The sequence below is a fragment of the Psittacula echo genome (genome assembly GCF_963264785.1).
Source record: "Psittacula echo genome assembly, chromosome: 6".
NCBI lineage: Eukaryota > Metazoa > Chordata > Aves > Psittaciformes > Psittacidae > Psittacula > Psittacula echo.
In genome coordinates this window covers 59,291,199-59,303,712 of record NC_137743.1, presented here as the reverse complement: position 1 = coordinate 59,303,712, position 12,514 = coordinate 59,291,199, and the positions used below count along the sequence as shown (strand labels likewise).

The following is a 12,514-nucleotide window of genomic DNA, read 5'->3' as shown; positions in this document are numbered from 1 at the left end:
CTGTCTTGCTCTGTCATGCAAAGTGGTGAAAAATTCACATTATGGTGAAAAGAGAAGAACCAGAAACCACCACTCAATAACAATACAAGATATCATTTATGAAGGTAAACCCTTTGATGTAAACTTTTGCCAATTTCTAGTGAAGCAGAATGTTAATGGGACCCCTATATGGACATAAAATGTTATTGTTTAAAATAATAAATACACACATACACTCAAGGGGAATGGTACAAGACAACCAGTCACGACAGCTGAAAAAACATAAAATGAATAGAAAATTTTTAAATCAGCCATGGAGGAACAAAATAACCCAACCACACTGACAGAATAGCCTCAGCTATATTCAATGACTGAAATTATAAACTGCTTCCAAGAAGTGAGGTACTGCGTGCCTCTCTACTAATATCTTTTTTATTTTCATAATAGTTTAACACTAGATTTTAGGTAAGGTACTTTGCAAAGTACCAAGCTAAATATGAATATACAGGTACAGATGTAAATATATTCTCTGCTAATTTTCATTAATGTGTAAGACAACTAAGTTTTTGACTTGCTAAAACTTAAAACTTGCCAAAATTTCTCTCTCGTTTGTCTTTTATTAAGGCTTAGCCTTTGTAAGCCAAAATAACAAACATGCAATTTACAGTAAATAAACCCTGACAGCAACTTAAACACTTGTGGATTTAGCAAAAATTGATTTTGGGGAAGCACATATATATAAAAATAAATAAAAATAAATAAAGCACATTTCTGACGAGATACACATTATTAAAATGTGAAGGCAAAAAACACTATAATGTTATTGTTAGGAGAGAAAATGCGTCTCAACAGATCTCTTATTCAAGATGTTATTTATTATCTATGCATAATAAATTAGTGTGACAAAAAAATATACCTGATACCTTTATAATAAGCAAATTGTTTTGTGTGATTATATATGCTCACAGGGCCCTATGAAAAGAATATGCAGGCTGCAAAATAAAGTGCTCGAGTTAAGAATTAAAAGGTTAGTCACTGCAGACATAATTCATTATATAGACGTTATAATACGATTCTTAATCTAATAGCCACAAACTATTTTTTTCTCACAGTCTGGAACTTCATTCCGTGGTGTTTTAATGCCATTACTCCAGGCATGGCTTCATGTAGCTTGTCTTTCCTTAAAATCAGCATCATATTTTTCTTATGTGTTTTTCTGCAGTGTTCACCACTATAGCATGCGAAAGATTCACAAATACATATTTTACAAGAAGAATGAAGATATAGTATTAGCCCATTTTACAGATGAGAGATTAAGTCACTATGAGATATAAGTAGCTATTACTTTGGGATGCCTACAGGCAACTTTTTGTAAGTATTTAGCATTGCACCTCTCCACATACATCTTCTAGGGACTTTCGTGTTAAGTAAGTAAGCCTTTCCAAAAGCCCAGCCTCTGGTTCCCAAAATAATAAACGCTTAATCAGAGGTCATCTGTAAAAGGTTTGGATTAAATTATTAGCTCACTCTCACAGAGGTATTCTGTGGCAGAAGCTGAAACAAAAAGAAAGCATTTACCCAGATATCCTTCCTTTTTCCTTCATTCACAGTTTCAAGCTTTGCAACAAAAAGGAGAGGAGAACTATAGAAGATGGAAGTCATCACCACAGAAAGCAGGTTCATCTAAACAGCTCACTTAACATTTATCTCTTTATCTCACTTCACATTTATCTGCACGCAGATAAATGGGATGAATGAAAGTTGCACAAATAACTTCACATCTGGCATTTCTTTTCTTAGTCTATTGGGCTTAATGGTTGCACTTGCAACCAAAATATTTACCTAATGCACTTTTAAAATGCATTTTCACAGTTTTTAAAATGGAACAAACCAGACAGGAACAAACCAACCAACCAAAAGAAAAAACCCACAAGAATTTCTTCATATGAAACCAATCATTCAAGTCACAAGCAGGTTGGAAAATTCAGATTCCCTGCACAGACTTTTGTCACTTGAGCCAAAACAGCACTTCCTAGCTGCTGCAGAGATACCTTAACATCACTAAGGGAGATGAGACATACACTCTACCAGTATACTCGAGACATACACTCTACCAGTATACTCAGAGAAAAAAGTTGACAATGGCCCATCTTACACCTGCCAGCCTATGTAAGCCTAGGTAAGTCACTTCTCAAGAACCAGGAGAGAATCCTTCTGCCACTAACTCTCCAAAGTCTTTCTGCCAAAACTTTCTAACATGTCTGTAACTTCCTCCGTGTTTCAGTCTCCACTTTCCCTTTCACTGTCTGCTAGTCCTTAGTCTGCCATTATGCTGAGAATTTAGCTGTTAAACTTCTGCCGATGCTAGTCTCATTTCCACTATGTTGTTCCTTCTAAAATATGCAAAGACTTGTAATATGGCTAGGGTTGGCTACTTTTCTTAGGTACAAATGGGTACTGCTCCGTCAGAAAAATACTTTCTTTGCCCTTATTTTGTTCTTTGCCCTTAATCACAGAAGTATTACAACTTTTCAGTGTAAACAGATGAACAGATTTCTCTACACAGACTTGCCTCTTCCTCCCCCCCCCCCCATCCCATTCTTGGAGATAAATAAACCATACCAAAATAGTAAAAAAATATTACCTAAAGCTCAACAACCCAAACTTCACAAGCTGAGGGAATGACTAGATATGCAAACATTCACCACCTCCTCAAATTTAAAATTTGACAGAATAATGAGCAAATTAAGCAGTTCTTTTAAGAGGCAGTGAACACAATCCTAAATCAGGAGTAACTGGCTCCATTTAGGATGTACTGTATAGTGACCACTATTTTGTATCTTAGGGTTTTCTGAGACACATTAAATCAATTCAGATGGGTCATTGAATAGACTTTGTCATATCCAATACTTCATTCACATATACTTATTTTCACAAATACAATGTAGTGATAGCCACAAAATATAGACGTCATGGTAACTAATGCAGTACGACCCTAGCAGCAGTCTTCTTTTGGGAATAAAAATTAATTTGCCCCATCACTGCTATTGGCAAAGAACTACAGCAAAAGCTCATAAAGCTTTAGGTTTACACACTGATATTTAACCAGAGCAAAATCACGAGCAATTTCTACTGGGTCTATATGGATTTATTACACATGCTGCATACTAAAGCAGCAATTGAATTATTTCTTATGAGACCTGTAGTGTCATTAGCTAAAGTTATGATTTGGTAAGCACTCACTCAAGTATGTACAGCAAGGGAAATGTTTTGAATTAAAAGAATAGAATATAGAGAACAAAGAGGACAGAGAAAAATATAGCAGTCTTATGAGCATTCCAAGAATAATTCATCCATCAGATATTGAGAATGCATATATCTGTTTAAGCAGCTTATGAAAATATTCATATATATCCCCACGGTTGAGACGATAAGTCCATGGCAAAGTAAACTGCAGTTTTGAGTGAGAAAGTTTCAGCTAATGTCTCATTTTTATGTATCTCCAAGGCTGGGGAGTTTTGCAGATACAGGAAGAGGTAGGAAAAGGGAAAAAAAGACAGAAATGCTTTACATTTAATATTAATATATATAGCTAATCCATACAAATTTTGTGCCACACAAAGGGAAAATACTGTTGAAAACCACACCCCTGATTTTTTTTAATATGTTTTTTTAAATATGTTTTTTATCATAAAGCATAATTTGATTTCTTTTTTCTTTTTAATCTCCTAATTTAGCTCATGAAATTAAGCAAGGAATGCCAAATACTTTAAATGTTTCTAAGTTTTTTAGCAAATTTTATAACATTTCTAGTTTAGGTTACCTCAGAAACTAATCAGGTAATAGCCAAAAAAACTTTTAGTCATAATTTCCTTAAAAATTCCAGCTCAGGACAAAGCTTTTCATGACAAGCGTCACATTTCAAGATTATCTTGCTTGCTTACTTGCTCCTTCAAGCATGAACAGGTACAACACATAGCAATTAAAGCCATGTAATTTGAATATGTGTAAATTAAATATGATTTAATGTGTTTAATAGGAATTTAATGTACTGTACCAGCATAAACTTAGAAGTCAGTTCCATTACTCTATGATAATACAATGACTTCTAAGCCAGCTGTGGAACAGAAAGCAGTTTGGAAACCTCTGCTTTAAATTACCTGATGACTAGGAAAAGGTAGTTCATTTGTTCAACAAGATCACACATCTAAGAGCAATGAAAATGTCACACATTGAGAATGTGAAAATCACCCTTGATTTCAATCGTACTCTCAGGAATCACAGAATGAATTGCAGAATGGTTTGGGTTGGAAGAGGCCTTTAAAGACAGGCAGTTTCAACTGCCCTGTCATGATTGGGGATATTTTTCAACAGAACAGATTGCTCAAAGTCCCGTCCAACCTGACACTGAACACTTAAAGCTCTGGAAAGAATCAGAAAGAATAGTACCTATACAGTTGAAACTGAGTTTCCAGACTGACTGAAATATAAGCAGAAGAAGCACAAATGGGAACTAGTACGCATTTGAGCGTTTTTAAAAAAATGAAAAATCCAAATGTGGTTAGAAAAATTCTAGACAAATGCTTATGGATCTCTTTAAACAGATTATTCAATTAAAAGTTAAGATAGGACATAATGACTTTTTCATATGTCAGTGGACAATAGATATCTCTGACAGTGTGTTAATTTTGATCAATTTGCTTACTTGCTCGATTATATCTTTCTGATGTTTTAAGTATTTATGCTACCTTCAGTAAAGTACAGATATATGTAACTATCTGTTCATACAGATACTACCCCTGAACATGAGCATTGCCCAATACCTTTTTGGTAGTGCATGGATTGTTGGCTGCACAATACAACAATATTGTGACCTAGATAAAGAATACCATATTACGTCTTCCCCTAAATCATTAAGTGAGCTAAAGTTTTGATTACTAGTTGCAGGTCTTCCATGTTTTGCTGCACTTCAAGATATTTGATGGAGAATCTGGTAGTTGGAGGTTTGAACTGCAGGACAATCTGTGGACTGACAATTTGGGGCAGGACTATTCCCTTCAACTACTTTTTTTGGACTCATTTCCGCTGTTGGGTAATTTTTGTTTGCCTCCTGCTTCTAAGCATCATACCTGTTGGACTCCAATTGTATTTCATAGGTTGAAAGAGCATTAGAAAGTTTGATGGGTGCTATATTTTCATGTTATTAGAATATATAAAAATTGTTTCTAATAAATTTTCAGTGTACAAAAAATTTCAGTAGGAGATGAAAAAAAAATTCATGTAGCTTTCAACAACATTCAACTATCTTCTATCTGAACTACATGGAGAAACAACCTATCAGAGTTAGTCTGAACCACCATGACACTGTATGTATTTACTGCTAGCCCACTTGCTAAGTAACATGGTTTCACAATTTGCTTTGCACAGCTTGAAACTGAGCAGGCTTCTGTTACTACTTAAGTTGTAAATGGACATAACTTCGAAGTCTTAATCTAGACATAGCATTTATACAGTAGGTGACTCTCAGATTTGCATAACTGTCTGTATTCTCTGGAAAAAAATAGGGATGTTATTAATATGGAAGGTTGCTTAAAGGTCTTAAAACTGTGCTGACAAAGGCATGTGGAAATGCTTAGCAAGTACAGCACAGACAACAGGCAAGGAAAACAACACTTTAATAGCACTATGTGAAGACTAAAAACTGGAAGATACAGAAAATTCATTTAAGAATTTTCCTTGTCAGCAACCTCATTTATGTACTATTCTCATTTGTTCTTACTTTCAAGGTTACATTTTAGACAGCAGTAAAGGTGGGATTCATCTCATCTGACTTAGAATGGAAGCTCCTTTCAAAAACTGTCTCTCTCTTCCCTTGCAATCATGCACTAAGTCTGGATAACTGAAAAGAGACTAGACATCTAATATTTAGATGGATAAAGTTAGGTAATATGAATCCCATTATCATTGAGCAATTGAACAGTTCATCCCTGCATCAAGGAAACTCATCTGATTCACTAACACTCCCTTTTTCTTTTATTTGTATTTCCTTTCAGATATGGCTACCCTTATAACTGCCATCATTCTTATCTAAAAAAAAAGAAAAGATCAGTTGTTGAATTAAATGAATAAAAACCAGCAAAATTTTGACTAAAGAAATTACAAAAGCCATAACAACTCCATTTTAAACCTTGTGGTAGATGTACTGTACCATTCCCCATGTGACTGAAACAGTAGCAATATCATCTAGTAATCAGGAAGATATAATATTGGTTAAGTACTATTAATACATTATCTAAACAAGACTGTGTGGTATTACTAACATAGCTACCACATTTTTAAATAAACCCAGCTATTATACTTGATTGTTTCATGCCATGCCCAGATGAAATCCACTGCTATTAGCATAACAGCCTTTTAAAATGTATCATGTCATTTACACAACTATAGAATAAGAACTACAAAAATAGTTTCAGACAATATTTTTTGTTTCAGGGTATGTTTTGAAGTGGAGTGTGATGGTAGGTGCACAATCCCACAGTGGGAATTGTGTGCATACCAGCTTCACACTGAATGTAAGTCATAAGTATTGCTTTTTTCTTCTGGGCTCAATCATTGACAGTAATTCAGATCCATATTGCTCTACACAGAAAAATCCAGTAAGACACTAAAAAGAATACAAGGCAAAAGACACAGTGCACATTACATGCTACAGTATTTTAAAGCTTAATTACTACAAGCATATAAAAGGTTGCTCCCAGGAGTTCTTTACAATAGGAACTACTAAGTCATGGTCTACAGGATATGCATGAGGTATTTTATTGGGGCATAGTCCAAACTAGTTCAACAATGCTGATAAATTAAATACAAATTATTCATTCTGGTTCCAGAAGTGATTGATTATCAGTACAATGAAGGAGCACAATATACTTTATTCTGGGAGCAAGCAACTTCACTTGGTACAACACTTCCTCAAGTTGCTCATCATGCCAGCAGTAACATGCCTTCACCACAAGATAATATATACTTAAAGCAAGAAGCGAAGTAGAGGTGCAACAACTGCATATCCTTGAAGATGCTAAGTGTTGCAGTAACTTCTCTGCAGTTGGATCATCTCAATAATGCCAAACTGACAGGAAGTCACCTCTCTTTTCACACATCTACTCAGAAACCACAGGAGAATAAGACTAATAAATAAATAAATATAACACATACAACACACTCAACAGAACAGACATGGAAATTAAAGTTTGGGGAGTATGATGAAGAAGGAAATTGAAATGTCTAGACAATGAAAACAGTCAGACAGTCTTCTATAAGTCAGACAGTCTTCTATAAGTCAGACAGTCACTGACAGTCAGACAGACTTCTATAAGCAGTAGAAAAACAAAGCTGGTAGTGGTAAGAGAATTGAGGAGAGAAGAGGATATGGAACAGCATGTCTTATTTACTTCATCCAAACCAATAGCAGCAAGATAGAATGTAGACTAAGGAGTGGCTCACAGCATGGTATACTAAAACAAAATGCAAAACATGCCCTCCCAAATTAAAACCAAAACTGAGAAACAAATACACTCAGTAACATCTTCACAAATGAGCTTAATAAATGTCATCAAAATGTATGTGACACATATTAGAGACTATCCATGGCACTTTCACTGGAACAGTACAATAGCTTTAATGAGTACTGTGTTATGAGTAACTGGCCTCAAAACAGGACCAGTGATGCAAAGAATCAGGTATTTGTTGCTAATGGAAGGTGAGACAAGAAAACATTAACTACTGTACTGTAAGACGTGTTTTGAAGGAAAACTCTGGGGAAAGAAGGACATCAATGAAGGGGTGAATATGGAGACAATATGGCAGCACAAGGGCTGGTAAAGACGAAATACACATCGTCACAGTAAGTACAAATGAGAAAAGAGAAGAGATGTTAACAGTAAAGTCTGCTTTTAAAATGCAACAATCTGATACACCAATGACTCCACAAAAAGGAGAAGATGAAAAAAAAGCCTACAAAACTACCGTTTTATTTTGTACTTCCTGCAAAGAAGTTAGTGCATGAGTCACAAGAACCAATGGAGAGACAAAACGCTATTTTCTCTCCTCTTTGAGATTGGGGGCTCATATATAAATATACACACAGATATATATATATACACACACACATAGACAGATGAATATATATCTATATGCATATATGTGTGTGTATATACAGAGAAAGATAGACAAAGATGTTATCTTCCTGTGTTCTTGGCAAGGAATTAGTCCTGAAGTTAGAAGGAGTGGAGGTAGGATTGAGGTTGGAAGGAAAGGTAACGAAGAGGGCATACCGCTTTCGGCTTCTGCAAACGACAAGAAAAAAATTGCAAATCAAACACTTCGATAAGAAATCAACTGACACCAAAGCAAAAGCAAAAAAACCCCTTTATTTAAAAGTCTTCAAGGCCCAAAGGTTTTTCTGCTGAGAATGAGAACAAATATATGGATAGACAAAGAGCAAATTTAACAAGAGGAGTAAACATGGGGTGCAGGAGGGAAGAATCCTGGTTAGGCTTTCCTTTTTGTTTACTCATGTGGAGGAAAAAAAAATAAAGGGGAAAAAGGAAGGCAAAAACATTTCTAAAAGGAATTTCAGATAAAGAGTTTGAATGTTTGCATTTTGAACTGATATTTTTTGCTATCTATTTAGTAACCTTTGTTGGGACATTTTCAGGTTGATGTTCTCCATGTTCCTTTAGCATTTTTTCTACGTAAGAAACAGAAAAACACTCTACAAATAAACCAAAAAAGACCATTTTTTTAAGCTAAAGCAATCTCAGAGAAATAAAAATGTATTTAAGAAGTGCTTCTTGCTCTTTAATAACTGCTTATAATATTCCCAGATACTAATTAGATATCAAGGAATGGCTAACTCACACTGATCTGGAACTACTGAAGCGCAGAACTCTATAGCTCGTCAGAAACCCATTAAATTCAGGAATGGTTTCTAAACTCAAAGGTTTCTTTGATAAGTGAGCAGTATTTAACCATTATTAAACATGTAAATGTAAAGGTAGTAGAAAAGCTAATCATGGCTATTTTAATTATTTTTTTAAGATAACTTGATGAGAAAGAGTTGCCTAAAAAGATAAGCATACTGTAGGTACTTCACCAACTATTTGAAAATGAGTTTGTATTTATCATATCTACATTACCTATATTTAGGCTTGAAAACATTTAAATTCTGCTTTTAAGCAATCTTGCAAAATCATAAATTGTTTAGAATTACTGATCTAATACTGTGTAAAGTTGTTATCAAGGTGTGCTTACTGTTTTGTGTAGCTTTATTAGGAGTCAGGAAAAAAAGAAAACCCAGCTGCAAGTAGGAAACTCACCTACCGCTAACTTACACATTAATATTAGCTTGGGTAGCATTCTGATGATATATAACTACTATTGAGCTCAAATTTCCTATGGCATTTTTAACAGCAATTGGCTGAAAATCAGAAAGCTTTAGAAAACTGGCATCTGGGAGACTGCTGGGGTGAAAAAAAAAAAAGAAAAAAAGAAAAAAGGTGCATAGGTTAATGAGTATTTATGCTATTCTACATGTAATTAGGACATTAACAAAGTCAATGAAAAGTCTGCCATTGACTCAAAATGGTATTAGTATTTATCCTTAACACCAAGATGAAAATTTGAAGAGGGGATTAGGAAACCTAAAATGCCGTCACATTTTCACATTTACTTTAGAGAGCTGCACACACTCCTGAATTCACTTTGTGCTGCTTTAGGTCTGAGTGCAAAGTGATGAAGGAAGATGAAGCTAAACTTAGATGGCAACTCCTTGTGCAAGTGAAAAAAATCAGATACATAATTAATAGATATTCTGACTAGTAGCAAAAATTAAACTGGTGGGAGTAAGATCTTCTCATCTGTTAGGCAAAAACAATGCTTTGAAAATTTTCTCTGATCCTGAAAATACTGGCCCTAGACCTGTCTCAGCTATTGCAAGAAATACTAGCTTTTACTAAAAGGGTCCCACCTAGATAATATTCTAAATTTGTATTTATATATATCATTGTTGCTCTAAATTGTAAACAATGTAAAACCTCCAGATAGTTTTACAAAATATGAATCTAAGCTAAAATAAAATAAATTAGCACATATCTACTGTTGGTCGCACTCAGCATGAAAGCTAAAAGGGTACTATAATCAGTTCTCCCTTCAACTTTATGAAGAATTACCAATGAAGAACTTAAAATATGAAGTAGAATAAAATATTTCCAAAATCAACATCAATATAAGTAATTGGCAAATGACATATTTATCTTTTTTGAAGACAGCTTGCACCTGTATGCCATACTATTCCAAATTTTGTCTTTGTTCCCCATCTTCTCATTTAATAAAGTGCAAGGAAATGCAAGTATACTTAAGAAGTGAGAAACTGAAGTTTTGTTCCATTACCTCTCTATTTAGAATAAAAGGCTCCATCTCAGAAAACCACAAGTATGTAATTAAGATATTTGGGTTGAAGAGCACAGGAACAGGTAGAACAGCAAACGTATGCTACAAGTAGCTCAGTGATACACCAGTGACTAAAATTATCACAGGTTAATAAAGCCAGCAAATACTACTATGGACCAGGCTTATAAAAAATGTGAAGATCTAGCTTACATGTTCTCCTCTTGTTACATTGTATTCACAAATCCAGCTGTTAATATCCCTTTTTTAGTATTGTTTTCTGCAATTCTTAGGCTTTTTTTTCTACCAATTAATCAGTTGTGAACTGTTACCTGCGTAGCTTTAAGTAAGAAGGAATATAAGATTGTATCACATTGTGTTACTTTTTGTGGGATCCTCTGCATCACCTTGTGATTAAGAACTCAATCCAACTTCCACTGAAGTTAGGGCAAAGAATGATATGGAAGCCATGAATTATCTGTTATTACTGAAAAAGACTGTAATATTAGCGCTTATGCAAGTAAATGACAATTGAAGTAATGACAACCTAAAGTTGGGCAATACTTCTTAGGAAAAAAAAACCACCAGAAACCAAATATTTTCTAATATTTGAAATACAAAATCTGACAAATAGTTCAACTGCTATTACTATTCTATTTTAATTTTCTAGGAAGATATTAAACTGTTCAGAGACAAAAGAATAAATAATTTGTTTTACATTAGCTAATGTGGAGTGAGACCACTAGATGGAAAAATGTTTTAAGAGTGCCTGAGAGCTGGAAATGCAAAAATAAAAAAAAGAAAATCCTGATATTTATAAAAACCAAACCAAAACAAAATGAGATTTCTTAATCAGCATACTGTGGACAAAAATAATATGCAATAGCACATACACCACTTCACATATCACTTTAACATAGGAAAGAATCAAGCAAAACCAATAATAATGTGTGGAAACACTGTTGTAAGTAGTTGTAACATGGTATTGCATTGCAATGCATGTCCCACATAGGTTTTATAGATATTTTAATAAAAAAAAATAACATTTAATAATAAACATTAAAATGAACTTTCAAAACATCAGAAATTGTGGCATGAGCTCACATGACAGAATTGGTCCTCCTATGACGAGAAACAATTGCAAGAAACAAGTTTTAGGAAATTTCTGGCAAAAAATAAGATGAACTAATACGTATAGTTCCAGACTTACTAGAGTAGTACAGAATATAATTTTTGACAGAAAAAAAAATAAAATTCAGTTAAGAGACAGACTTATCACATTTTTATTGTATGTCCCTCTAGATTTTGCAGACCAAATTTATAACATATTTTTTTTAATACAAAAATCAGTGTTGTGTAAAGCACCAATGCACAAGCTGACAGAAGACTGACTCCAGTGTTCACCTGATTTTTATGCATCTTTATATAAAAAAACCTGCAAGAAATACTTCTTTTCTTGTCTGTGAATCAGTACTACTAATAATGATTTTTTTTTTTTTTTCTATTTGGTTGAGGAAAGGGGTCAGCCAGTTGCCAATTTCAAGCTAATTTAATTTTTCTGGTTTCATGATGTTATTAAAATATGCACATTTTTCTCAAAACATACCATATAAATACTGGTTATCTGATATGCTTTTTTATCTTGTATCCTATCTAAATTGATTCTTCCAAACTCATTTCAATGAAATTATAATTTTGAGAATACACATAGCCATAACAAGTTTTGATCTCACATCTATTTTCCACTTTTTGATTTTCAGCAAAATAGATAATTGGACCTCCAATTAAAACTGATACACTATGAACAAAAACATTGAAGATTTTGTTTAAGTAAAAATTAATTGCACTTCTGGAGATGGGATTGGACCTCCAATTAAAACTGATACACTATGAACAAAAACATTGAAGATTTTGTTTAAGTAAAAATGAATTGCATTTCTGGAGATGGGACTGCCACTGTTCCTCCACCTTCTACTGAATGTTCTGACTTGCATTAAATTTAGAGAAGAGGAATAGGGAAGAAATAAAAGCTTTTCAGTGCTATGTGAAATGGTGTAACATGATGGCATGCTAATCATACTCTAAAATGTTT

At 33.9% G+C, this 12,514-nt stretch overlaps 1 protein-coding gene across 9 annotated transcripts in view; it reads right to left on the bottom strand.

Moving 5' to 3' along the window:
* Window positions 1-12,514, bottom strand: part of KCNMA1 (potassium calcium-activated channel subfamily M alpha 1) — a 507,083-nt gene that overhangs the window by 107,994 nt on the left and 386,575 nt on the right. The gene's annotated exons all lie outside the window — the stretch shown is intronic.